This window comes from Primulina tabacum, chromosome 10, assembly GCF_025594145.1.
Source record: "Primulina tabacum isolate GXHZ01 chromosome 10, ASM2559414v2, whole genome shotgun sequence".
Taxonomy (NCBI): Eukaryota; Viridiplantae; Streptophyta; class Magnoliopsida; order Lamiales; family Gesneriaceae; genus Primulina; species Primulina tabacum.
In genome coordinates, this window is record NC_134559.1 from 37,234,218 (window position 1) to 37,260,070 (window position 25,853).

Below are 25,853 nucleotides of genomic sequence, written 5' to 3' on the forward strand. Positions count from 1 at the left end.
GCATAATAATAGCTTTACATTCGCTATTTTCTTCTTCATATTTTTTTTTCTATTTTCTCGAAACATTTAGCAATTTTTGTTGTCGTGAGCTGGTTCTGTTCTGAAGGGTTTGACGCAGATTACTCCGGAGACGGTTAACTCATTAAAAACAATTATTTCGAATGCTTTTATCCATAATTCACGTAAATGATTGCGACATGAGGACTTTCCAGGGAGGTCACCCATCCTAGCTCTGCCATCGCACCAGAACGCTTAACTTCATGGTTCTGATTGGGCGAGAGCAGTGCCGCGTTTTGTTTATCGCCGTCCGCTCCACACGTACTCGGGGGATATAAGAATAAACATCCCACTCAATGTTGGGTGCAATCATACCAGCCCTAATACACCGGATCCCATCAGAACTCCGAAGTTAAGCGTGCTTTGGCGAGAGCAGTACTTGGATGGGTAACCCCCTGGGAAGTCCTCGTGTTGCACCCCTTTCCGTGTTTTTCAATTTTTGATTACATGTTGACAAACGTTTTTCGGCTCAAATCATCTGAATCTCGATCAAGATAAGATAAGACATGTGAAATCAACGTAGCTCGGGCACTGCCGGATTTGGACAAATTGTAGGCTAATTTTATTGTAAACGGGCAAACGGACGAGACTCATTACTACGCAAATCATATGAATCTCGATCGGAACCGGATAAGACTTGTGAAATGAAAGTAGCTCGGGCACTGCCGGATTTGGACAAAATTGTAGTCTAATTTGATTGTAAACGGGCAAACGGAGGAGATTCATTACTACGCAATGAGCTGACGAGATTTTAGCCGAATTCCTTCTCTAAAACCTTCTAATTTGCGATTTAACGCTTCTGTTATGCTTTCGTTTCCTCGAGAAATCCACTTAGGAATTCGAAATTCGATTTCGGTTCCATTTTATCGTATCTCAGGCATAATAACAGCTTTACATTCGCTATTTTATTCTTCTTATTTTTTTTTCTATTTTCTGGGAACATTTAGCGATTTTTGTTGTCGTGAGCCGGTTATGTGCGGAAGTGTATGACGCAGATTACTCCGGAGACGGTTAACTCATCAAAAATAATTATTTCAACTGTTTTAACCATAATTTACGTAAATGGTCGCGACACGAGGACTTCCAGGGGAGGTCACCCATCCTAGCTCTGCCATCGCGCCAGAACGCTTAACTTCATGGTTCTGATTGGGCGAGAGCAGTGCCGCGTGTTGTCCATCGCCGCCCGCTCCACACGTACTCGAGGGATATAAGAATAAATATCTCACTCAATGTCTGTTGCGATAATACCAGCACTAATACAACGGCACCCATCAGAACTCCGAAGTTAAGCGTGCTTAGGCGAGAGCAGTACTTGGATGGGTAACCCCCTGGGATGTCCTGTTGCACCCCTTCTCGTGTTTTTCTATTTTTGATTACTTGTTGACAGACAATTTTCGGCTTAAATCATCTGACTCTCGATTAGGACCAGATAAGACGTGAAATCAACGTAGCTCGAGTACTTGCCGGATCTGGACAAAATTGTTTCCTAATTTGATTGAAAACGGGCAAACGAACGAGACTCATTAATCCGCAATGAGGTGGCGAGATTTTAGCCGAATTTCTACTCTAAGACCCTCTAATTTGCGATTTTCCGCTTTTGTTAAGCTTCCGTTTCCTCGAGAAATCCGCTTAGGAAGTCCGAAATTCAATTTCGATTTCATTTTATCGTATCTCAAGCATAATAATAGCTTTACATTCGCTATTTTCTTATTCTTATTTTTTTTCTATTTTCTGGAAACAATTATGATTTTTGTTGTCGTAAGCCGGTTCTGTGCGGAAGGATATGACGCAGATTACTCCGTAGACGGTTAACACATTAAAAATAAAAAAATTTTCGACTGTTTTAGCCATAATTTACGTAAACGGTCGCGACACGAGGACTTCCCAGGGCGGTCACCCATCCTAGCTCTGCCATCGCGCCAGAAATCTTAACTTCATGGTTCTGATTGGGCGAGAACAGTGCCACATGTTGTCCATCGCCGTCCGCTCCACACGTACTTGAGGGATAAAAGAATAAACATCCCACTCAATGTCGGATGCGATCATACCAGCAATAATACACCGGATCCCATCAGAAGTCCGAAGTTAAGCGTGCTTGGACGAGAGCAGTACTAGGATGGGTGACCCCCTGGGAAGTCCTCGTGTTGCACCTCTTTTTGTGTTTTTCTATTTTTGATTACTTGTTGATAGAAGATTTTCGGTTCAAATCATCTGACTTTCGATCAGGAACAGATAAGACATGTAAAATCAACGTAGCTCGGGCACTGCCGGATTTGGACAAAATTGTAGGCTAATTTGAGTGTAAACGGGCAAACGAACAAGACTCATTACTCTGCAATGAGCTGGTGAGATTTTAGCCGAATTCCTTCTCTAAGACACTCTAATTTGCGATTTTTCGCTTCTGTTAAGCTTCCGTTTCCTCGAGAAATCCGCTTAGGAAGTCCGAAATTCGATTCCGGTTCCATTTTATCGTATCTCAGGCATAATAATAGCTTTACATTCGCTATTTTCTTCTTCTTATTTTTTATATTTTCTAGGAACATTTAGGCATTTTTGTTGTCGTGAGCCGGTTCTGTGCGGAAGGATATGACTCAGATTACTCCGGAGACGGTTAACTCATTAAAAACAATTATTTCGACTGTTTCATCTGAATCTCGATCGAGACCAAATAAGACATGTGAAATCAACGTAACTCGAACACTGTCGGATTTGTACAAAATTGTAGCCTAATTTGATTGTAAACGGTCATAGCCGAATTCCTTCTCTAAGACCCTCTAATTTGCGATTTTCCGCTTCTGTTAAGCTTCCGTTTCCTCGAGAAATCCTCTTAGGAAGTCCGAAATTCGATTCCGGTTTCATTTTATCTTATCCCAGGCATAATAATAGCTTTGCATTCGCTATTTTCTTATTCTTATTTTTTTTTCTATTTTCTGGGAAAATTTAGCAATTTTTGTTGTCGTGAGCCAGTTCTGTGCGGAAGGGTATGACGCAGATTACTCCGGAGACGGTTAACTCATTAAAAACAATTATTTCGACTGTTTTATCCATAAATTACGTAAACGGTCGCGACACGAGGACTTCCCAGGGAGGTAACCCATCCTAGCTCTGCCATCGCGCAATAACGATTAACTTCATGGTTCTGATTGGGCGAGAGCAGTGCCGCGTGTTGTCCATCGCCGCCCGCTTCACACGTACTCGAGGGATATAAGAATAAACATCCCACTCAATGTCGGGTGCGATCATACCAGCACTAATGCACCGGATCCCATCAGAACTTCGAAGTTAAGCGTGCTTGGGCGAGAGCAGTACTAGGATTGGTGACCCCCTGGGAAGTCCTTGTGTTGCACCCCTTTTCGTGTTTTTCTATTTTTGATTACTTGTTGACAGAAGATTTTCGGCTCAAATCATCTGAATCTCGATCAGGACCAGAGAAGACTGGTGTAATCAACGTAGCTCGGGCATTGCCGGATTTGGAAAAAATTGTAGGCTAATTTAATTGTAAACGGGCAAACGAACGAGGCTCATTACTCCGCAATGAGCTAGCGAGATTTTAGCCGAATTCCTTCTCTAAGGCCCTCTAATTTGCGATTTTCCACTTCTGTTAAGCTTCTGTTTCCTTGAGAAATCCGCTTAGGAAGTCCGAAATTCGATTCCGGTTCCATTTTATCGTGTCCCAAGCATAATAATAGCTTTACATTCGCTATTTTCTTCTTCTTATTTTTTTTCTATTTTTTGGGAACATTTAGCGATTTTTGTTGTCGTGAGCTAGTTCTGTGCTGAAGGGTATGACGCAGAATACTCCGTAGACGGTTAACTCATTAAAAACAATTATTTCGACTGTTTCAGCCACAATTTCCTTAAACGGTCGCGACAGGAGGACTTCCCAGGGAGGTCACCCATCCTAGCTCTGCCATCGCGCCAGAACGCTTAACTTCATTGTTCTTATTGGGCGAGAGAAGTGCCGCGTGTTGTCTAATGCCGCCTGCTCCACACGTACTCGAGGGATATAAAAATAAACATCCCACTCAATGTCGGGTGCGATCATACCAGCACTAATGCATCGGCTTCCATCAAAACTCCGAAGTAAAGCGTGCTTGGGCAAGAGAAGTACTAGGATGGGTGACCCCCAGGGAAGTCATCGTGTTGCACCCCTTTTCGTGTTTTTCTATTTTTGATTACTTGTTGACAGACGATTTTCGGCTCAAATCCTCTGTATCTCGATCAGGACCAGAGAAGACATGTGTAAGCAACGTAGCTCGGGCACTGTCGGATTTGGACAAAATTGTAGGCTAATTTGACTGTATACGGGAAAACGAACGAGACTCATTACTCCGCAATAAGCTAGCGAGATTTTAGCCGAATTCCTTCTCTAAAACCCTCTAATTTGCAATTTTTCACTTCTGTTAAGCTTCCGTTTCCTCGAAAAATCAGCTTAGGAAGTCCGAAATTCGATTCCGGTTTCATTTTATCGTATCACAGGCATAATCATAGCTTTACATTCGCTATTTTCTTCTTCTTATTTTTTTTCTACTTTCTGGGAACATTTAGCGATTTTTGTTGTCGTGAGCCGGTTCTGTAAAGAGGGGTATGACGCAGATTACTCCGGAGACGGTTAACTCATTAAAAACAATTATTTCGACTGTTTTATCCATAATTTACGTAAACGATCGCGACACGAGGACTTCCCATGGAGGTCACCCATCCTAGCTCTGCCATTGCGCCAGAACGCTTAACTTCATGGTTCTGATTGGGCGAGAGCAGTGCCGCGTGTTGTCCATCGTCGCCTTCTCCACACGTACTCTTGGGATATAAGAATAAACATCCACTCAATGTCCGGTGCGATCATACAAGCACTAATTCACCGGATCCCATCAGAATTCCGAAGTTAAGCGTGCTTGGGCGAGAGCAATACTAGGATGGGTGACCCCCTGGGAAGTCCTCGTGTTGCACCTCTTTTCGTGTTTTTCTATTTTTGATTACTTGTTGACAGACTATTTTCGGCTCAAATCATCTGAATCTCAATCGTGACCATATAAGACATGTGAAATCAACGTAGCTCGGGCACTGCGGATTTCGACAAAATTGTAGCCTAATTTGATTGTAAACGGGCAAACGAACGAGGCTCATTACTCCGCAATGAGCTGGCGAGATTTTAGCCGAATTTCTTCTCTAAGACCCTCTAATTTGATATTTTCCGCTTCTGTTAAGCTTCTGTTTCCTCGAGAAATCCGCTTAGTAAGTTCGAAATTCGATTTCGGTTCCACTTTATCGTATCCCAGGCATAATAAAAACTTTACATTCGCTATTTTCTTCTTCTTACTTTTTTCCTATTTTCTGGGAACATTTATCGATATTTGTCGTCGTGAGCCGGTTCTGTGCGGAAGGGTATGACGCAGATTACTCCGGAGACGGTTAACTCATTAAAAACAATTATTTCGACTGTTTTATCCATAATTTACGTAAACGATCGCGACACGGGGACTTCCCAGGGAGGTCACCCATCCTAGATCCGCAATCGCGCAATAACGATTAACTTCATGGTTCTGATTGGGCGAGAGCAGTGCCGCGTGTTGTCCATCGCCGCCAGCTCCACACGTACTCGTGGGATATAAGAATAAACATCCCACTCAATGTTGGGTGCGATCTTACGAGCACTAATGCACAGGATCCCATCAGAACTCCGAAGTTAAGCGTGTTTGGGCGAGAGCAGTACTAGGATGGGTGACCGTGCGGAAGGGTATGACGCAGATTACTACGGAGACGGTTAACTCATTAAAAACAATTATTTCGACTGTTTTAGACATAATTTACGTAAACGGTCGCGACACGAGGACTTCCCAGGGAGGTCACCCATCCTAGCTCTGCCTTCGTGCCAGAACGCTTAACTTCATTGTTCTGATTGGGCGAGAGCAGTGCGGCGTGTTGTCCATCGCCGCCCGCTCCACACGTACTCGAGGGATATAAGAATAAACATCCCACTCAATGTCGGGTGCGATCATACCAGCAATAATACTTCGGATCCCATCAAACTCCGAAGTTAAGCGTGCTTGGGCGAGATCAGTACTAGGATGGTTGACCCCCTGGGAAGTCCTCGTGTTGCACCCTTTTTCGTGTTTTTCTATTTTTGATTACTTGTTGATAGACGATTTTCGGCTCAAATCATCTGAATCTCGATCGGGACCAGATGAGACGTGAAATCAACGTAGCTCGGGCACTTGCCGGATTTGGACAAAATTGTTGCATAATTTGATTGTAAACGGGCAAACGAACGAGACTCATTAATCCGAAATTCGATTCCGTTTTCATTTTATCGTAATTCGGGCATTGTCGGATTTGGACATGTGAAATCAACGTAATTCGGGCACTGTCGGATTTGGACAAAATCGTAGCCTAATTTGATTGTAAACGGTCTTAGCCGAATTCCTTCTTTAAGACCCTCTAATTTGCGATTTTCCGCTTCTGTTAAGCTTCCGTTTCCTCGAGAAATCTGCTTAGGAAATCCAAAATTCGATTTCGGTTCTATTTTATCGTATCCCAGGCATAATAATTGCTTTACATTCGCTATTTTCTTCTTCTCATTTTTTTCTATTTTCTGGGAACATTTAGCGATTTTTGTTGTCGTGAGCCGGTGCTGTGTGGAAGGGTATGACGCATATTACTCCGGAGACGGTTAACTCATTAAAAACAATTATTTCGACTGTTTTAGCCATAATTTACGTAAACGGTCGCGACACCAGGTTTTTCAATGTCGGGTGCGATCATACCAGAACTAATGCACCGGATCCCATCAGAACTCCGAAGTTAAGCGTGTCGTTGAGAGTAGTACTAGGATGGGTGACCTCCTGGGAAGTCCTCGTGTTGCATTCTTTTTCGTGTTTTTATATTTTTGATTACTTGTTGCTAGACGATTTTCGGCTCAAATCATCTGAATCTCGATCGGGACCAGATAAGACGTGAAATCAACGTAACTCGTGCACTACCGGATTTGGAAAAAATTTTAGCCTAATTTGATTGTAAACGGGCAAACGAACGAGACTCATTAATCCGCAATGAGCTGGAGAGATTTTAGCCGAATTCCTTCTCTAAGACCCTCTAATTTGCGATTTTCCGCTTCTGTTAAGCATCCGTTTCCTCGAGAAATCCGCTTAGGAAGTCCGAAATTCGATTTCGGTTTCATTTTATTGTATTCCAGGCATAATAATAGCTTTACATTCACTATTTTCTTATTCTTATTTTTTTTTCTATTTTCTGAAAACATTTAGCGATTTTTGTTGTCGTGAGTCGGTTCTGTGCGGAAGGGTATGACGCAGATTACTCCGGAGACGGTTAACTCATCTAAAACAATTATTTCGACTGTTTTAGCCATAATTTACGTAAACGGTCGCGACACGAGGTTTTTCTAGGGAGGTCACCCATCCTAGCTCTGCCATCGCGCCAGAACGCATAACTTCATTGTTCTGATTGGGCGAGAGCAGTGCCGCGTGTTGTCCATCGCCGCCCGCTCCACACGTACTCGAGGGATATAAGAATATACATCCCACTCAATGTCGGGTGCGATCATACCAGCACTAATACACCGGATCCCATCAGAACTCCGAAGTTAAGCGTGCTTGGACGAGAGCAGTACTTGTTGACAGACGATTTACGGCTCAAGTCATCTAACTCTCGATCAGGACAAGAGAAGACATGAGAAATCAACGTAGCTCGGGCACTGCCGCATTTGGAAAAAATTGTAGGCTAATTTGATTGTAAATAGACAAACGAACGAGACTCATTCCTCCGCAATGAGCTGGCGAGATTTTAACTGAATTCCTTCTCTAAGATTCTCTAATTTGCGATTTTCCGCTTCAGTTAAGCTTCCGTTTCCTCGAGAAATCCAGTCAGGAAGTCCGAAATTCGATTCCAGTTTCATTTTATCGTATCACAGGCATAATAATAGCTTTACATTCGCTATTTTCTTCTTCTTATTTTTTTTTATTTTCTGGGAACATTTAGCGATTTTTGTTGTCGTGAGCCGGTGCTGTGCGGAAGGGTATGACGCTGATTACTCCGGAGGCGGTTAACTCATTAAAAACAATTATTTCGACTGTTTTAGCCATAATTTACGTAAAAAGTCGCGACACGAGGACTTCCCAGGGAGGTCACCCATCCTAGCTCTGCCATCGCGCCAGAACGCTTAACTTCATGGTTCTGATTGGGCGAGAGCAGTGCCGCGTGTTGTCCATCGTCGCCCGCTTCACACGTACGCGAGGCATATAAGAATAAAAATCCCACTCTATGTGGGGTGCGATCATACCAGCACTAATGCATCGGATCCCTTCAGAACTCCGAAGCTAAGCGTGCTTGGGCGAGAGCAGTACGAGGATGGGTGACCCTTTGGGAAGTCCTCGTGTTGCACCCCTTTCCATGTTTTTCTATTTTTGATTACTTGTTGAAAGATGATTTTCGGCTCAAATCATCTGAATCTCGATCGAGACCAAATAAGACATGTGAAATCAAAGTTACTCGGGCATTGTCGGATTTGGACAAAATCGTAGCCTAATTTGATTGTAAACGGTCTTAGCCGAATTCCTTCTCTAAGACCCTCTAATTTGCGATTTTCGCTTCTGTTAAGCTTCCGTTTCCTCGAGAAAACTGCTTAGGAAGTCCGAAATTCGATTCCGGTTCCATTTTATCGTATCCAAGGCATAATAATAGCTTTACATTCGCTATTTTCTTCTTCTTATTTTTTTCTATTTTCTGGGAACATTTAGCGATTTTTGTTGTCTTGAGCCGGTGCTGTGCGGAAGGGTATGACGAAGATTACTCCGGAGACGGTTAACTCATTAAAAACAATTATTTCGACTTTTTTAGCCATAATTTACGTAAACGATCGCGACACGAGGACTTCATAGGGAGGTCACCCATCCTAGCTCTGCCATCGCGCTAGAACGCTTAACTTTATGTTTCAGATTGGGCGAGAGCAGTCCCGCGTGTTGTCCATCGCCGCCCGCTCCACACGTACTCGAGGGATATAAAAATAAACATCCAACTCAATGTTGGGTGCGATCATGCCAGCACTAATGCACCGGATCCCATCAGAACTCCTAAGTTAAGCGTGCTTCGTCGAGAGCAGTACTAGGATGGGTGACCCCCTGGGAAGTCCTCGTGTTGCAGCCCTTTTCGTGTTTTTATATTTTTGATTACTTGTTGACAGACGATTTTCGGCTCAAATCATCTGAATCTCGATCGGGATCAGATAAGACGTTAAATCAACGTAGCTCGGGCACTGCCGGATTTGGACAAAATTGTATCCTAATTTGATTGTAAACAGGCAAACGAACGAGACTCATTAATCCGCAATGAGCTGGAGAGATTTTAGCCGAATTCCTTCTCTAAGACCCTCTAATTTGCGATTTTCCGCTTCTGTTAAGCTTCCGTTTCCTCGAGAAATCCGCTTAGGAAGTCCGGAATTCGATTTCGATTTCATTTTATCGTATCCCAGGCATAATTATAGCTTACATTTGCTATTTTCTTATTCTTTTTTTTTTCTACTTTCTGGAAACATTTAGCGATTTTTGTTGTCGTGAGCCGATTCTGTGCGGAAGGGTATGACGCAGATTACTCCGGAGACGGTTAACTCATTAAAAACAATTATTTCGACTATTTTAGCCATAATTTACGTAAACGGTCGCGACACGAGGACTTTCCTGTGAGGTCACCCATCCTAGCTCTTCAATCGCGTCAGAACGCTTAACTTCATTGTTCTGATTGGGCGAGAGCTGTGACGCGTGTTGTCCATCGCCGCCCGCTCCACACGTACTCGAGGGATATAAGAATAAGCATCCCACTCAATGTTGGGTGCGATCATACCAGCACTAATGCACCGGATCCCATCAGAACTTCGAAGTTAAATGTGCTTGGGCGAGAGCAGTACTAGGATGGGTGACCCCCCTCGTTTGCACCCCTTTTCGTGTTTTTCTATTTTTGATTACTTGTTGACAGACGATATTCGGCTCAAATCATCTGACTCTCTATCAGAACCAGGGAAGACATGTGAAATCAACGTAGCTCAGGCACTGCCGGATTTGGACAAAATTGTAGGCTAATTTAATTGTAAACGGGCAAACGAACGAAACTCATTACTCCGCAATGAGCTGGCGAGATTTTAGCCGAATTCCTTCTCTAAGACCCTTTAAATTGCGATTTTCCGCTTCTGTTAAGCTTCCGTTTCCTCGAGAAATCCGCTTAGGAAGTCCGGAATTCGATTTCGATTTCATTTTATCGTATCCCAGGCATAATTATAGCTTTACATTTGCTATTTTCTTATTCTTTTTTTTTTCTACTTTCTGGAAACATTTAGCGATTTTTGTTGTCGTGAGCCGATTCTGTGCGGAAGGGTATGACGCAGATTACTCCGGAGACGGTTAACTCATTAAAAACAATTATTTCGACTGTTTTAGCCATAATTTACGTAAACGGTTGCGACACGAGGAATTCCCAGGGAGGTCACCCATCCTAGATCCGACATCGCGCCATAACGATTAACTTGATGGTTCTGATTGGGCGAGAGCAGTGCCCCGTGTTGTCCATCGCCGCCCGCTCCACACGTACTCGAGGGATATAAGAATAAGCATCCCACTCAATGTTGGGTGCGATCATACCAGCACTAATGCACCGGATCCCATCAGAACTTCGAAGTTAAGTGTGCTTGGGCGAGAGCAGTACTAGGATGGGTGACCCCCTGGGAAGTCCTCGTTTGCACCCCTTTTCGTGTTTTTCTATTTTTGATTACTTGTTGACAGACGATATTCGGCTCAAATCATCTGACTCTCTATCAGAACCAGGGAAGACATGTGAAATCAACGTAGCTCAGGCACTGCCGGATTTGGACAAAATTGTAGGCTAATTTAATTGTAAACGGGCAAACGAACGAAACTCATTACTCCGCAATGAGCTGGCGAGATTTTAGCCGAATTCCTTCTCTAAGACCCTTTAAATTGCGATTTTCCGCTTCTGTTAAGCTTCCGTTTCCTCGAGAAATCCGCTTAGGAAGTCCGAAATTCGATTTCGGTTCCATTTTATCGTATCCAAGGCATAATAATAGCTTTACATTCGCTATTTTCTTCTTCTTATTTTATTATATTTTCTGGGAACATTTAGCGATTTTTGTTGTCGTGAGCTGGTGCTGTGCGGAAGGGTATGACACAGATTACTTCGGAGACGGTTAACTCATTAAAAACAATTATTTCGACTGTTTTAGCTATAATTTACGTATACGGTCGCGACACGAGGACTTCCCAGGGAGGTCACCCATCCTAGCTCCACCATCGCGCCAAAACGCATAACTTCATGGTTCTGATTGGACGATTCAACGCCGCCCGCTCCACACGTACTCGAGGGATATAAGAATAAACATCCCACTTAATGTCGGGTGCGTTCATGCCAGCACTAATGCACCGGATCCCATCAGAACTCCGAAGTTAAGCGTGCTTGGGCGAGGGCAGTACTAGTATGGGTGACCCCCTTGGAAGTTCTCGTATTGCACCCCTTTTCGTGTTTTTCTATTTTTGATTACTTGTTGACACACGATTTTCGGCTCAAATAATCTGAATCTCTTTCGGGAACAGATAAGACGTGAAATCAACGTAGCTCGGGCACTGCCGGATTTGGACAAAATTGTAGCCTAATTTGATTGTAAACGGGCAAACGAACGAGACTCATTACTCCGCAATGATCTGGCGAGATTTTTGCCGAATTCCTTCTCTAAGGCCCTCTAATTTGCGATTTTCCGCTTCTATTAAGCTTCCGTTTCCGCGAGAAATCCTCTTAGGAAGTCCGAAATTCAATTCCGGTTCCATTTTATAGTATCCCAAGCATAATAATAGCTTTGTATTCGCTATTTTCTTCTTCTTATTTTTTTTCTATTTTCTGGGAACATTTAGCGATTTTTGTGGTCGTGAGCCGGTTCTGTGTGGAAAGGTATGACGCAGATTACTCCGGAGACGGTTAACTCATTAAAAACAATTATTTCGACTGTTTTATCCATAATTTACGTAAACTGTCGCGACACGAGGACTTCCCAGGGAGGTCACCCATCCTAGCTACGTCATCGCGCCATAACGATTAACTTCATGGTTCTGATTGAGCGAGGGCAATGTCGCGTGTTGTCCATCGCCGCCCGCTCCACACGTACTCGAGGGATATAAGAATAAACATCCCACTCAATGTCGGGTGCGATCATACTAGCACTAATGCACCGGATCCCATCAGAACTTCGGAGTTAAGCATGCTTGGGCGAGAGCAATACTAGCATGGGTGACCCCCTGGGAAGTCCTCGTGTTGCACCCCTTTTCATGTTTTTCTATTTTTGATTACTTGTTGAAAGACGATTTTCGGCTCAAATCATCTAAATCTCGTTCGGGACCAAATAAGACATGTGAAATCAACGTAACTCGGGCACTGCCAGATTTCGACAAAATTGTAGGCTAATTTGATTGTAAACGGTCTTAGCCGAATTCCTTCTCTAAGACCCTCTAATTTACGATTTTTCGCTTCTGTTAAACTTCAGCTTAGGAAGTCCAAAATTCGATTCCGGTTCCATTTTATCGTATTCCAGGCATAATAATAGCTTTACATTCGCTATTTTCTTCATCTTATTTTTTTTCTATTTTCTGGGAACATTTAGCGATTTTTGTTGTCGTGAGCTGGTGCGGTGCGGAAGGGTAAGACGCAGATTACTCCGGAGACGGTTATCTCATTAAAAACAATTATTTGGACTGTTTTAGCCATAATTTACGTAAACGGTCGCGACACGAGGACTTTTCAAAAGAGGTCACCCATCCTAGCTCTGCCATCGCGCTAGAACGCTTAACTTCATTGTTCTGATTGGGCGAAACATGTGCCGCGTGTTGTCCATCGCCGCCCGCTCCACACATACTCGAGGGATATAAGAATAAACATCCCATTCAATGTCGGGTGAGATCATATTATTACTAATGCACCGGATCCCATCAGAACTCCGAAGATAAGTGTGCTTGGGCGAGAGCAGTACTTGAATGGGTGACCCCCTGGAAAGTCCTCGTTTGCACCCCTTTTCGTGTTTTTCTATTTTTGATTGCTTGTTGACAGACGATTTTCGGCTCAAATCATCTGAATCTCGATCAGGGCCAGAGAAGACATGTGAAATCAACGTAGCTCGGGCACTGCCGGATTTGGACAAAATTGTAGGCTAATTTGATTGTAAACGGGCAAACGAACGAGACTCATTACTCCGCAATGAGCTGGCGAGATTTTAGCCGAATTTCTTCTCTAAGACCCTCTAATTAGCGATTTACATAATAATAGCTTTACATTTGCTATTTTCTACTTCTTATTTTTTTCTATTTTCTGGGAACATTGAGCGATTTTTGTTGTCGTGAGCCGGTGCTGTGCAGAAGGGTATGACGCAGATTATTCCGGAGACGGTTAACTCATTAAAAACAATTATTTCGACTGTTTTATCCATAATTTACGTAAACGGTCGCGACACGAGGACTTCCCAGGGAGGTCACCCAACCTAGATCCGCCATCGCGCCATAACGATTAACAACATGGTTCTGATTGGGTGAGAGCAGTGCCGCGTGTTGTCCATCGCCGCCCGCTCCACACGTACTCGAGGGAAATAAGAATAAACATCCCACTCAATGTTGGGTGCGATCATACCTGCAATAATGCACCGGATCCCATCAGAACTCCGTAGTTAAGTGTGCTTGGGCGAGACCAGTACTAGGTTGGGTGACCCCCTGGGAAGTCCTCCTGTTGCAATCATTTTCGTGATTTTCTATTTTTGATTACTTGTTGACAGACGATTTTCGGCTCAAATCATCTGAATCTCGATCAGGACCAGATAAGACGTGAAATCAACGTAGCTCGGGCACTGGCGGATTTGGACAAAATTGTAGCCTAATTTGATTGTAAACGGGCAAACGAACGAGACTCATTAATCCCCAATGAGCTGGCGAAATTTTAGCCGAATTCTTTCTCTAAGACCGTCTAATTTGTGTTTTTCCGCTTCTGTTAAGCTTCCGTTTCCTCGAGAAATCTGCTCAGTAAGTCTGAAATTCGATTCCGGTTTCATTTTATCATATCCCAGGCATAATAATAGCTTTATATTTGCTATTTTCTTATTCTTATTTTTTTCTATTTTCTGGGAACATTTAGCTATTTTTGTTGTCGTGAGCCGGTTCTGTGCGAAGGGTATGACGCAGATTACTCCGGAGACGGTTAACTCATTAAAAACAATTATTTCTACTGTTTTAGCCATAATTTACGTAAACGGTCGCGACACGAGGACTTTCCAGGGAGGTCACCCATCCTCGCTCTGCCATCGCGCCAGAACGCTTAATTTCATTGTTCTGATTGGGCGAGAGAAGTGCCGCGTGTTGTCCATCGCCGCCCGCTCCACACGTAGTCGAGGGATATAAGAATAAACATCCCACTCAATGTCGGTTGCGATCATACAAGCACTAATACAGCAGATCCCATAAGAACTCCGAATTTAAGCGTGCTTGGGCGAGAGCAGTACTTGGATGGGTGGCCCCCTGGGAAGTCCTCTTGTGGCACCCCTTTTCGTGTTTTTCTATTTTTGATTACTTGTTGACAGACGATTTTCAGCTCAACTCATTTGACTCTCGATTAGGACCGGAGAAGACATGTAAAATCAACGTAGCTCGGGCACTGCCGGATTTGGACAAAATTGTAGGCTGATTTGATTGTAAACGGGCAAACGAACGAGACTCATTTCTCCGCAATGAGCTGGCGAGATTTTAGCCGAATTCCTTCTCTAAGACCCTCTAATTTGCCATTTTTCGCTTCTGTTAAGCTTCCGTTTCCTCGAGAAATCCGCTTAGGAAGTCCGAAATTCGATTCCGGTTCTATTTTATCGTATCCCATGCATAATAATAGCTTTACATTCGCTATTTTCTTCTTATTTTTTTCTATTTTCTGGGAACATTTAGCGATTTTTGTTGTCGTGAGCCAGTGCTGTGTGGAAGGGTAGCTCGGGTACTGCCGGATTTGGACAAAATTGTAGCCTAATTTGATTGTAAACGGGGAAAACGAACGAGACTCATTAATCCGCAATGAGCTGGCGAGATTTTATCCGAATTCCTTCTCTAAGACCCTCTAATTTGCGAATTTCCGCTTCTGGTAAGCTTCCATTGCCTCGAGAAATCCGCTTAGGAAGTCCGAAATTCAATTCCGGTTCCATTTTATCGTATCTCAGGCATAATAATAGCTTTACATTCGCTATTTTTTATTCTTATTTTTTTTCTATTTTTTGGGAACATTTAGCGATTTTTGTTGTCGTGAGCCGGTTCTGTAAAGAAGGGTATGACGCAGATTACTCCGGAGACGGTTAACTCATTAAAAACAATTATTTCGACTGTTTTATCCATAATTTACGTAAACGAGGAATTCCCAGGGAGGTCACCCATCCTAGATCCGACATCGCGCCATAACGATTAACTTCATGGTTTTGATTGGGCGAGAGCAGTGCCGCGTGTTGTCCATCGCCGCCCGCTCCACACGTACTCGAGGGATATAAGAATAAACATCCCACTCAATGTCGGGTGCGATCTTACGAGCACTAATGCACCGGATCCCATCAGAACTACAGAGTTAAGCGTACTTGGGCGAGAGCAGTACTAGGATGGGTGACCCCTTGGGAAGTCCTCGTATTGCACCCCTTTTCGTGTTTTTCTATTTTTGATTACTTGTTGAAAGACGATTTTCAGCTCAAATCATCTAAATCTCGATCGGGTCCAAATAAGACATGGGAAATCAACGTAACTCGGGCACTGCTGGATTTGGACAAACTTATAGCCTAATTTGATTGTAAACGGTCTTAGCCGAATTCTTTCTCTAAGACCCTCGAATTTGCGATTTTCCGCTCCTGTTAAGCTTCCGTTTTCTCGATAAATCCGCTTAGGGAGTCCGAAATTCGATTCTGGTTCCATTTTATCGTATCCCAGGCATAATAATAGCTTTACATTCGCTATTTTCTTCTTCTTATTTTTTTTCTATTTTCTGGGAACATTTAGCGATTTTTGTTGTCGTGAACCGGTGCTGATAGGATCGATTAGGGGGGATAATCATTGAGCTACAATAGCTCGGTTCTTGAAATATTGAACATTGATGAATTAAATCGAGTTTGGTTAAAAACCAAGAGGAAGATACTCGAAATAATCCTTCGTAGAAACCGATTAAATATTTTGTAAACCATTTAAAATATATGCAAGTTGAATGAGTAAAAATATTCAGTTGAAGTATTTTATCAAACATTTGGTATACAATATTTTGATATTTGAAGAACACATAAAATGCTTCAACAATGCATCTTTAAAAACAGTGAAAATGATAAGCAAATGCAATAAACAAATAGACACGAATTTGTTTATGGATATTCGGATATTTCAAACACTCCTACGTCATCCCTTTTTCCTCTTGGGAAGGATCCACTAGAAGACTTTGATTTATACAACTACTTGTACAAACCCATTCTGGAAGGGCAGCACCCAACTAGAACTCCTAGCACTCAAGATTGTAGGCAGCACCTCACAATCAGCATATTCTTTAATGTCTCATATGCAAAGACTACATACACAAGTTTATTGTCTTTGTGCAAGACTCACTCAACTAATCTTTGAAGTTCAACTCTCTTGTATTTGTGTGAGTGATTGTGTGTGAGGAATTTATCATTTACAGTGTACATCTCAAATGTATCCTCACACAAGGGCTTGTGCTCTCAACAAGCTGATTTTTTCATGCTAACTGCCCATGCTTTGAATCCCCTTCAAAAGCTGTTGTTTGATCTTCAATATGTTGTATTTATAGGCTCCAACACTGATATATACGTTAGACACAAGAATATGACCGTTGGAAAGTTTCTGTACTGTTTCTGGAATTGCAACAGTAAAATTCGTCTTGCTGGACATTTTCCCGACTGGTCAACTCTGGTCAACTGGTCAACTCAACTGGTCAATCAGTTCAACTGGTTCAGTTGGTCTGGTTCAGTTGGACTGGTTCAACTGGTCTTCAGCTGGTCTGGTACAGTTTCAGCTGGTTCAGTTCAGCTGGTCTGGTTCAACTGGTTTTCAGCTGGTCTGGTTCAGCTTCAGTTGGTCAGCAGCTGGTTCAGTTCAGTTGGTTGGTCAGCTGGTCAGCAGTTGGTTCAGTTTCAGCTGGTGTGCTGAAATCAGCCTAGCTGATTTCAGTTTGTGCTGAACCAGTAATTCATCCTCATTTATCAGCATCTTAAGCTTTGATTCAGACTTTGACTTCTGAAGATGATTTGTAGATCATCGTCTTATCTTTCCAACGCATACTGAATCGCTTCATTTCAATACAACTGATTGCTGTTTTCGTGTGATCATTTCGGTAATTGAGCGATCAGTTAGACCATCATAACATCCGATTTTGCCAAACTGACGTGAAATACGATTTGTTTCGAATTGAGTTTTCTAATCAGTCCAGTTTGCGGATTGTCATTTTGATAATCCAGTTGAGAGATATCATCAAAATACCAAAGCTCGCCAGAAATTCAGTTTGTGCAAAATTCAGTTTCAGCTTGTTTCTTGTGTTTGCAATTTCACACTTGAGGAAATATGTTAGAAACACAATAACAAGTTTTGTTAACATCAAAATCAAGATTGCGAACTTGAAAAGTTCCAACAGGTGCTGTGCGAAAGGGTATGACGCAGATTACTCCGGAGACTGTTAACTCATTAAAAACAATTATTTCAACTGTTTTAGCCATAATTTACGTAAACGGTCGCCACGAGGACTTCCCAGGGAGGTCACCCATCCTAGCTCTACCATCGTGCCAGAACGCTTAACTTCATGGTTCTGATTGGACGAGAGCAGTCCCGCGTGTTGTCTATCGCCGCCCGCTCCACACGTAATCGAGGGATATAAGAATAAACATCCCACTTAATGTCGGGTGTGATCATACCAGCACTAATGCACCGGATCCCATCAGAACTCCTAAGTTAAGCGTGTTTGGGCGACAGCAGTACTAGGATGGGTGACCCCCTGGGAAGTCTTCGTGTTGGACCCCTTTTCGTGTTTTTCTATTTTTGATTATTTGTTGACAGACGATTTTCGGCTCAAATCATCTGAATCTCGATCGGGATCAGATAAGAAATGTAAAATCAACGTAGCTCGGGCACTGCCGGATTTGGACAAAATTGTAGCCTAATTTGATTGTAAACGGGCAAACGAACGAGATTGATTAATCCGCAATGAGATGGCGAGATTTTAGCCGAATTCCTTCCCTAAGACCATCTAATTTGCGATTTTCCGCTTCTGTTAATCTTCCGTTTCCTCGAAAAATCCGCTTAGTAAGTCCGAAATTCGATTCCAGTTTCATTTTATTGTATCAAGGCGTAATAATAGCTTTACATTCGCTATTTTCTTATTCTTATTTTTTTTCACTTTTCTGGGAACATTTAGCGATTTTTGTTGTCGTGAGCCGGTTCTGTGCGGTAGGGTATGACGCAGATTACTCCGGAGACGGTTAACTCATTAAAAACAAATATTTCGACTGTTTTAGCCATAATTTACGGAAACAGTCGCGACACGAGGACTTTTCAGGGATGTCACCCATCCTAGCTCTGTCATCGCGCCAGAACGCTTAACTTCATTGTTCTGATTGGGCGAGAGCAGTGCCGCGTGTTGTCCATCGCCGCACGCTCCACACGTACTCGAGGGATATAATAATAAACATCCCACTCAATGTCGGGTGCGATCATACCAGCACTAATGCACCGAATCCCATCAGAACTTCGAAGTTAAGCGTGCTTGGGTGGGAGCAGTACATGGATGAGTGACCAGCTGGAAAGTCTTCGTTTGCACCCCTTTTCGTGTTTTTCTATTTTTGATTACTTGTTGACAGACGATTTTCGGCTCAAATCATCTGACTCTCGATCAGGATAAGAGAAGAAATGTGAAATCAACGTAGCTCGGGCACTGCCGGATTTGGACAAAATTGTAGGCTAATTTGATTGTAAACGGGCAAACGAACGAGACTCATTCTCCGCAATGAGCTGGCGAGATTTTAGCAGAATTTTTTCTCTAAGACCCTCTAATTTGCGATTTTTCGCTTTTGTTAATCTTCCGTTTCCTCGAAAAATCCGCTTAGGAAGTATGAAATTCGATTCCGGTTCCATTTTATCGTATCCCAGGCATAATAATAGCTTTTCATTCGCTATTTTTTTAATCTTATTTTTTTTAATTTTCTGTGAACATTTAGCGATTTTTGTTGTCGTGAGCCGGTGCTGTGCGGAAGGGTATAACGCATATTACTCCGGAAATGGTTAACTCATTAAAAACAATTATTTCGGCTGTTTTATCCCTAATTTACGTAAACGGTCGCGACACGAGTACTTCCCAGGGAGGTTACCCATCCTAGCTCTGCCATCGCGCTAGAACGCGTAACTTGGTTCTGATTGGGCGAGAGCAGTGCCGCGTGTAGTCCATCGTCGCCTTCTCCACACGTACACTTGGGATATAAGAATAAACATACATTCAATGTCAGGTGCGATCATACCAACACTAATGCACCGGATCCCATCAGAACTCCGAAGCTAAGCGTGCTTGGGCGAGAGCAGTAATAGGATGGGTGACCCCCTGGGAAGTCCTCGTTTGCACCCTTTTTCGTGTTTTTCTATTTTTGATTACTTGTTGACAGACGATTTTCGGCTCAAATCATCTGACTCTCGATCAGGACCAGAGAAGACATGTGAAATCAACGTAGCTCGGGCACTGCCGGATTTTGACCAAATTTTAGGCTAATTTGATTGTAAACGGGCAAACGAATGAGACTCATTACTCCGCAATGAGATGGCGAGGTTTTAGCCGAATTCCTTCTCTAAGACCCTCTAATTTGCGATTTTCCGCTTCTGTTAAGCTTCCGTTTCCTCGATAAATCCGCTTAGGAAGTCCGAAATTCGATTCCGGTTCTATTTTATCGTATCCCAGGCATAATAATAGCTTTACATTCGCTATTTTCTTCATCTTTTTTTTAATTTCTTTGAACATTTAGCGATTTTTGTTGTCGTGAGCCGGTGCTGTGCAGAAGGGTATGACGCATATTACTCCGGAGACGGTTAACTCATTAAAAACAATTATTTCAACTATTTTAGCCATAATTTACGTAAACGATCGCAACACGAGGACTTCCCAGGGAGGTCACCCATCCTAGCTTTGCCATCGCGTCAGAACGCTTAACTTCATGGTTCTGATTGGGCGAGAGCAGTGCCGCGTGTTGTCCATCGCCGCCCGCTCCACACGTACTCGAGGGTAATAAGAATAAACATCCCACTAAATGTCAGGTGCGATCATACCAGCACTAATGCACCGGATCCCATCAGAACTTCGAAGTTAAGCGTGCTTGGGCTAGAGCAGTACTAGGATGAGTGACCGACCCCCTGGGAAGTCCTTGTGTTGCACCCATTTTCGTGTTTTTATATTTTTAATAACTTGTTGAAAGACGATTTTCGACTCAAATCATATGAATCTCGATCGAGACCAAATAAGACATGTGAAATCAACGTAATTCGGGCACTGTTGGATTTGGACAAAATTTTAGCCTAATTTGATTGTAAACGGGCAAACGAACGAGACTCATTAATACGCAATGAGCTGGCAAGATTTTAGCCGAATTTCTTCTCTAAGACCCTCTAATTTCCGATTTTCCGCTTCTGTTAAGCTTCCGTTTCCTCGAAAAATCAGCTTAGTAAGTACGAAATTCGATTCCGGTTTCATTTTATCGTATCCCAGTCATAATAATAGCTTTACATTCGCTATTTTCTTATTCTTATTTTTTTTTCAATTTTCTGGAAACATTTAGCGATTTTTGTTGTCATGAGCCGGTTCTGTGCGGAAGGGTATGACGCAGATTACTCCGGAGACGGTTAACTCATTAAAAACAATTATTTCAACTGTTTTATCCATATTTACATAAACGGTCGCGACACGAGGACTTCCAAGGAAGGTCAACCATCCTAGCTCGGCAATCGCGCCAGAACGCTTAACTTCATGGTTAGGATTGGACGAGTGCAGTGCCGCGTGTTGTCCATCGCCGCTTGCTCCACACGTACTCGAAGGATATAAGAATAAACATCCTACTCAATGTTGGGTTCGATCATACCAGCACTAATGCACCGTATCCCATCAAAACTCCGAAGTTAATCTTGCTTGGGCAAGAGCAGTACTAGGATGGGTGACTCCCTGGGAAGTTCTCGTGTTGCACCATTTTTCGTGTTTTTCTATTTTTGATTACTTGTTGACAGAAGACTTTCGGCTCAAATCATCTGAATCCCGATCAGGACCAGAGAAGACATGTCAAAATCAACGTAGCTCGGGCACTGCTGAATTTGGACAAAATTGTAGGCTAATTTGAGTGTAAACGGGCAAACGAACGAGACTCATTACTCCGCAATGAGCTGGCGAGATTTTAGCCGAATTTCTTCTCTAAAACCCTCTAATTTGCGATTTCCCGCTTCTGTTAAGCTTCCGTTTCCTCGAGAAATCCGCTTAGGATGTCCGAAATTCGATTCCGGTTCCATTTTATCGTATCACAAGCATAATACTAGCCTTACATTTGCTATTTTCTTCTTTTTTTTTTCTATTTTCTGGGTACATTTAGCGATTTTTGTTATCGTGAGCCGGTTTTGTGCGGAAGGGTATGACGCAGATTACTCTGGAGACGGTTAACTCATTAAAAACAATTATTTCGACTGTTTTATCCATAATTTACGTAAACGGTCGCGACACGAGGTCTTCCCAGGGAGGTCACCCATCCTAGCTCTGCCATCGCGCCATAACGATTAACTTCATGGTTCTGATTGGGCGAGAGCAGTGCCAAGTGTTGTCCATCGCCCCCCGCTCCACACGTACTCGAGGGATATAAGAATAAACATCCCACTCAATGTCGGGTTGCGATCATACCAGCACTAATGCACTGGATCCCATCAGAACTCCGAAGTTAAGCGTGCTTGGGCGAGAGCAGTACTAGGATGTGTGACCCCCTGGGAAGTTGTCGTGTTGCATCCCTTTTCGTGTTTTTATATTTTTGATTAACTTGTTGACAGACGATTTTCGGCTCAAATCATCTGAATCTCGATCGGGACCAGATAGACGTGAAAACAACGTAGCTCAGGAACTGCAGGATTTGGACAAAATTGTAGCCTAATTTGATTGTAAACGGGCAAACGAACGAGACTCATTAATCCGCAATGAGGTGGAGAGATTTTAGCCAAATTCCTTCTCTAAGACCCTCTAATTTGCGATTTTTTCGCTTCTGTTAAGCTTCCGTTTCCTCGAGAAATCCACTTAGGTTGTCCGAAATTCGATTCCGGTTCCATTTATCGTATCCCAGGCATAATAATAGCTTTACATTAGCTATTTTCTTTTTCTTATTTTTTTCTATTTTCTGGGAACATTTAGCGATTTTTGTTGTCGTGAGCCGGTGCTGTGCGGAAGGGTATGACGCAGATTACTCCGGAGACGGTTAACTAATTAAAAAAAATTATTTCGACTGTTTTAACCATAATTTACGTAAACGGTCGCGACACGAGGACTTCCCAGGGAGGTCACCCATCCTAGCTCTGCCATCTCGCCAGAACGCTTAACTTCATGGTTCTGATTTGGCGAGAGCAGTGCCGCGTGTTGTCCATTCACGCCTGCTCCACACGTACTCGAGGGATATAAGAATAAACATCAAACTCAATGTCGGGTGCGATCATACCTGCACTAACGCACCGGAACCCATCAGAACTCCGAAGTTAAGCGTGCTTGGGAGAGAGCAGTATAGGATGGGTGAACCCCTTGGGAAGTCCTCGGTTGCATCCCTTTTCGTGTTTTTATATTTTTATTACTTGTAGAAAGACAATTTTCCGGCTCAAATCATCTGAATCTCGATCGGGACCAGATAAGACGTGAAATCAACGTACCTCGGGCACTGCCGGATTTGGACAAAATTGTAGCCTAATTTGATTGTAAACTGGCAAACGAACGAGACTCATTAATCCGCAATGAGCGGTGAGATTTTAGCCGAATTCCTTCTCTAAGACCCTCTAATTTGCGATTTTCCGCTTCTGTAAGCTTCTTTTTCCTCGAGAAATCCGCTTAGGAAGTCCGAAATTCAGTTTCGGTTTCCTTGTATCGTATCCCAGGCATAATAATAGCTTTACATTCGCTATTTTCTTATTCTTATTTTTTTCTATTTTCTGGAAACATCTAACGATTTTTGTTGTTGTGAGTCGGTTCTGTGCGGAATGGTATGACGCAGATTACTCCGGAGACAGGTAACACATTAAAAACAATTATTTTCGACTGTTTTAGCCATAATTTACGTAAACGGTCGCGACACGAGGACTTTCCTGTGAGGTCACCCATCCTAGCTCTTCAATCGCGTCAGAACGCTTAACTTCATTGTTCTGATTGGGCGAGAGCTGTGAACGCGTGTTGTCCATCGCCGCCCGCTCCACACGTACTAGAGGGATATAAGAAATAACATCCCACTCAAAGTCGGGTGCGATCATACCAGCAATAATACACCGGATCCCATCAGAACTCCGAAGTTATGCCGTGCTTGGGCGAGAGCAGTACTTGGATGGGTGACTCCCTGGGAAGTCCTCGTGTTGCACCCCTTTTCGTGTTTTTCTATTTTGATTGCTTGTTGACAGAAGATTTTCGGCTCAAATTCATCCAACTCTCGATCAGGACCAGAGAATACATCTGAAATCCAACGTAGCTCGCGGCACTTGCCGGATTTGATCAAAATTGTAGGCTTATTTGATTGCAAACGGGCAAACGAACGAGACACATTAATCCGCAATGAGCTTGGCGAGATTTTTAGCCGAATTCCGTCTCTAAGACCCTCTAATTTGCGATTTTCCGTTTCTGTTAAGCTGCCTGTTTCCTCGAAAAAAATCCGCTTAGTAAGGCCGAAATTCGATTCCGGTTTCATTTTATCGTACTCCCAGACATAATAATAGCTTTACATTCGCTATTTTCTTATTCTTATTTTTTTCTATTTTCTGGAAACATTTAGCGATTTTTGTTGTCGTGAGCCGTTTCTGTGCGGGATAGAGTATGACGCAGATACTCCGGAAACGGTTAACTCATTAAAAACAATTATTTCAACTGTTTTAGCCATTATTTACTTAAACGGTCGCGACACGAGGACTTTCCAGGAGGTCACCCATCCTAGCTCTGCCATCGCGCCAGAACGCTTACACTTCATTGTTCAGATTGGGCGAGAAAAGTCCGCGTGTTGTCCATACGCCGCCCGCTCCACACATCTCGAGGGTATAAGAATAACATCCCACTCAATTTCGGGTGCGATCATACCAGCACTTATACACCGGAACCCATAAGAACTCCAAAGTTAAGCGTGCTTGGGCGAGAGCAGTACTTTGATGGATGACCCCCTGGGAAGTACTCGTGTTGCATCCCATTTCGTGTTTTTCTATTTTGATTACTTGTTGACAGACGATTTTCGGCACAAATCATCTGACTCTCGATAAGGACTAGAGAAGACATGTGAAATCACGCAGCTCGGGCACTGCCGGATTTGGACAAAATTGTAGGCTAATTTGATTGTAAAACGGGCAAAACGAACGAGACTCATTACTCCGCAATGAGCTGGCAAGATTTAGCCGAATTCCTTCTCTAAGACCTCTAATTTGCGAGTTTCGCTTCTGTTAAGCTTCCGTTTCCTCGAGAAATCCACTTAGGAAGTCTGAAATTCAATTCCAGTTCCATTTTATCGTATCTCAGGCATAATAATAGCTTTACATTCCCTATTTACTTCTTTATTTTTTTCTATTTTCTGGGAAGATTTAGCGATTTTTGTTGTCGTGAGTCGGTGCTATGCGGAAGGGTATGACGCAGATTACACCGGAGACGGTTAACTCATTAAAAACAATTATTTCGACTGTTTTAGCCATAATTTACTTAAAAGGTCACGGCACGAGGACTTCCCAGGGACGTCACCCATCCTAGCTCTGCCATCGCGCCAAAACGCTTAACTTCATGGTTCTGATTGGGCGAGAGCAGTGCAGCGTGTTGTCCATCGCCGCCCGCTCCACACGTACTCGAGGGATATAAGAATAAACATCCCACTCAATGTTTGGTGCGATCATACAAGCACTAAAGCACCGGATCCCATCAGAACTCCGAAGTTAAGCGTGCTTGGGCGAGAGGCAGTACTACGATGGGTGACCCCCTGGGAAGTCCTCGTGTTGCACCCCTTTCCGTGTTTTTCTATTTTTGATTACTTGTTGAAAGACGATTTTCTGCTCAAATCTTCTGAATCTTGATCGAGACCAAATAAGACGTGCAATCAACGTAACTCGGGCACTGTTGGGTTTGGACAAGACAAAATCGTATCCTAATTTGATTGTAAACGGTCTTAGCCGAATTTCTTCTCTAAGACCCTCTAATTTGCGATTTTTTTCTTCTGTTAAGCTTCCGTTTTCTAGAGAAATCTGCTTAGGAAGTCCAAATATCTATTCCGGTTCCATTTTATCGTATCCCCGGCATAATAATAGCTTTACATTCGCTTTCTTCTTCTTATTTTTTTCTATTTTCTGGGAACATTTAGCGATTTTTGTTCTCGTGAGCCGGTGCTGTGCAGAAGGGTATGACGCAGATTACTCCAGAGACGGTTAACTCATTAAAAACAATTATTTCGACTGTTTAGCCATAATAAACGTAAACGGTCGTGACACGAGGACTTCCCAGGGAGGTCAACTCATTAGCTCTGCCAT

At 43.0% G+C, this 25,853-nt stretch overlaps 20 non-coding genes and 8 pseudogenes across 20 annotated transcripts; all 28 read left to right on the forward strand.

Annotated features, from left to right (window-relative positions):
• The first annotated feature begins 358 nt into the window (after positions 1 to 358).
• On the forward strand, positions 359 to 477 carry LOC142515479 (5S ribosomal RNA). Its single transcript, XR_012811323.1, has one exon. It is a non-coding gene; the product is annotated as a 5S ribosomal RNA (ribosomal RNA).
• Positions 478 to 1,291: 814 nt separating this feature from the next.
• Positions 1,292 to 1,407, forward strand: LOC142512815 (5S ribosomal RNA; annotated as a pseudogene).
• Positions 1,408 to 2,091: 684 nt separating this feature from the next.
• On the forward strand, positions 2,092 to 2,210 carry LOC142517382 (5S ribosomal RNA). The gene has a single exon (XR_012813132.1). It is a non-coding gene; the product is annotated as a 5S ribosomal RNA (ribosomal RNA).
• A 1,078-nt stretch (positions 2,211 to 3,288) lies between these two features.
• Positions 3,289 to 3,407, forward strand: LOC142514715 (5S ribosomal RNA). Its single transcript, XR_012810596.1, has one exon. It is a non-coding gene; the product is annotated as a 5S ribosomal RNA (ribosomal RNA).
• A 683-nt stretch (positions 3,408 to 4,090) lies between these two features.
• On the forward strand, positions 4,091 to 4,209 carry LOC142509649 (5S ribosomal RNA). Its single transcript, XR_012807814.1, has one exon. It is a non-coding gene; the product is annotated as a 5S ribosomal RNA (ribosomal RNA).
• A 682-nt stretch (positions 4,210 to 4,891) lies between these two features.
• On the forward strand, positions 4,892 to 5,010 carry LOC142507209 (5S ribosomal RNA). Its single transcript, XR_012805471.1, has one exon. It is a non-coding gene; the product is annotated as a 5S ribosomal RNA (ribosomal RNA).
• Positions 5,011 to 6,044: 1,034 nt separating this feature from the next.
• Positions 6,045 to 6,162, forward strand: LOC142509374 (5S ribosomal RNA). The gene has a single exon (XR_012807551.1). It is a non-coding gene; the product is annotated as a 5S ribosomal RNA (ribosomal RNA).
• A 645-nt stretch (positions 6,163 to 6,807) lies between these two features.
• On the forward strand, positions 6,808 to 6,924 carry LOC142510824 (5S ribosomal RNA; annotated as a pseudogene).
• A 1,415-nt stretch (positions 6,925 to 8,339) lies between these two features.
• LOC142515451 (5S ribosomal RNA) lies at positions 8,340 to 8,458 on the forward strand. The gene has a single exon (XR_012811296.1). It is a non-coding gene; the product is annotated as a 5S ribosomal RNA (ribosomal RNA).
• Positions 8,459 to 9,097: 639 nt separating this feature from the next.
• Positions 9,098 to 9,216, forward strand: LOC142507915 (5S ribosomal RNA). Its single transcript, XR_012806153.1, has one exon. It is a non-coding gene; the product is annotated as a 5S ribosomal RNA (ribosomal RNA).
• A 679-nt stretch (positions 9,217 to 9,895) lies between these two features.
• Positions 9,896 to 10,016, forward strand: LOC142512763 (5S ribosomal RNA; annotated as a pseudogene).
• A 670-nt stretch (positions 10,017 to 10,686) lies between these two features.
• On the forward strand, positions 10,687 to 10,804 carry LOC142515592 (5S ribosomal RNA). The gene has a single exon (XR_012811429.1). It is a non-coding gene; the product is annotated as a 5S ribosomal RNA (ribosomal RNA).
• Positions 10,805 to 11,468: 664 nt separating this feature from the next.
• Positions 11,469 to 11,587, forward strand: LOC142514749 (5S ribosomal RNA). Its single transcript, XR_012810627.1, has one exon. It is a non-coding gene; the product is annotated as a 5S ribosomal RNA (ribosomal RNA).
• A 681-nt stretch (positions 11,588 to 12,268) lies between these two features.
• LOC142507187 (5S ribosomal RNA) lies at positions 12,269 to 12,387 on the forward strand. Its single transcript, XR_012805449.1, has one exon. It is a non-coding gene; the product is annotated as a 5S ribosomal RNA (ribosomal RNA).
• A 625-nt stretch (positions 12,388 to 13,012) lies between these two features.
• Positions 13,013 to 13,130, forward strand: LOC142512313 (5S ribosomal RNA; annotated as a pseudogene).
• A 596-nt stretch (positions 13,131 to 13,726) lies between these two features.
• Positions 13,727 to 13,845, forward strand: LOC142509068 (5S ribosomal RNA). Its single transcript, XR_012807257.1, has one exon. It is a non-coding gene; the product is annotated as a 5S ribosomal RNA (ribosomal RNA).
• Positions 13,846 to 14,524: 679 nt separating this feature from the next.
• On the forward strand, positions 14,525 to 14,643 carry LOC142512264 (5S ribosomal RNA; annotated as a pseudogene).
• A 1,002-nt stretch (positions 14,644 to 15,645) lies between these two features.
• On the forward strand, positions 15,646 to 15,764 carry LOC142509519 (5S ribosomal RNA). Its single transcript, XR_012807689.1, has one exon. It is a non-coding gene; the product is annotated as a 5S ribosomal RNA (ribosomal RNA).
• Positions 15,765 to 18,014: 2,250 nt separating this feature from the next.
• On the forward strand, positions 18,015 to 18,133 carry LOC142508695 (5S ribosomal RNA). The gene has a single exon (XR_012806899.1). It is a non-coding gene; the product is annotated as a 5S ribosomal RNA (ribosomal RNA).
• A 682-nt stretch (positions 18,134 to 18,815) lies between these two features.
• LOC142511695 (5S ribosomal RNA) lies at positions 18,816 to 18,933 on the forward strand (annotated as a pseudogene).
• Positions 18,934 to 19,610: 677 nt separating this feature from the next.
• Positions 19,611 to 19,728, forward strand: LOC142508634 (5S ribosomal RNA). The gene has a single exon (XR_012806841.1). It is a non-coding gene; the product is annotated as a 5S ribosomal RNA (ribosomal RNA).
• A 678-nt stretch (positions 19,729 to 20,406) lies between these two features.
• On the forward strand, positions 20,407 to 20,529 carry LOC142509892 (5S ribosomal RNA). Its single transcript, XR_012808038.1, has one exon. It is a non-coding gene; the product is annotated as a 5S ribosomal RNA (ribosomal RNA).
• Positions 20,530 to 21,212: 683 nt separating this feature from the next.
• On the forward strand, positions 21,213 to 21,331 carry LOC142512140 (5S ribosomal RNA; annotated as a pseudogene).
• A 681-nt stretch (positions 21,332 to 22,012) lies between these two features.
• Positions 22,013 to 22,131, forward strand: LOC142516112 (5S ribosomal RNA). The gene has a single exon (XR_012811925.1). It is a non-coding gene; the product is annotated as a 5S ribosomal RNA (ribosomal RNA).
• A 680-nt stretch (positions 22,132 to 22,811) lies between these two features.
• Positions 22,812 to 22,929, forward strand: LOC142512217 (5S ribosomal RNA; annotated as a pseudogene).
• Positions 22,930 to 23,609: 680 nt separating this feature from the next.
• On the forward strand, positions 23,610 to 23,729 carry LOC142507234 (5S ribosomal RNA). Its single transcript, XR_012805495.1, has one exon. It is a non-coding gene; the product is annotated as a 5S ribosomal RNA (ribosomal RNA).
• A 689-nt stretch (positions 23,730 to 24,418) lies between these two features.
• LOC142517370 (5S ribosomal RNA) lies at positions 24,419 to 24,537 on the forward strand. The gene has a single exon (XR_012813120.1). It is a non-coding gene; the product is annotated as a 5S ribosomal RNA (ribosomal RNA).
• A 677-nt stretch (positions 24,538 to 25,214) lies between these two features.
• Positions 25,215 to 25,334, forward strand: LOC142516282 (5S ribosomal RNA). Its single transcript, XR_012812084.1, has one exon. It is a non-coding gene; the product is annotated as a 5S ribosomal RNA (ribosomal RNA).
• The last annotated feature ends 519 nt before the right edge of the window (positions 25,335 to 25,853 follow it).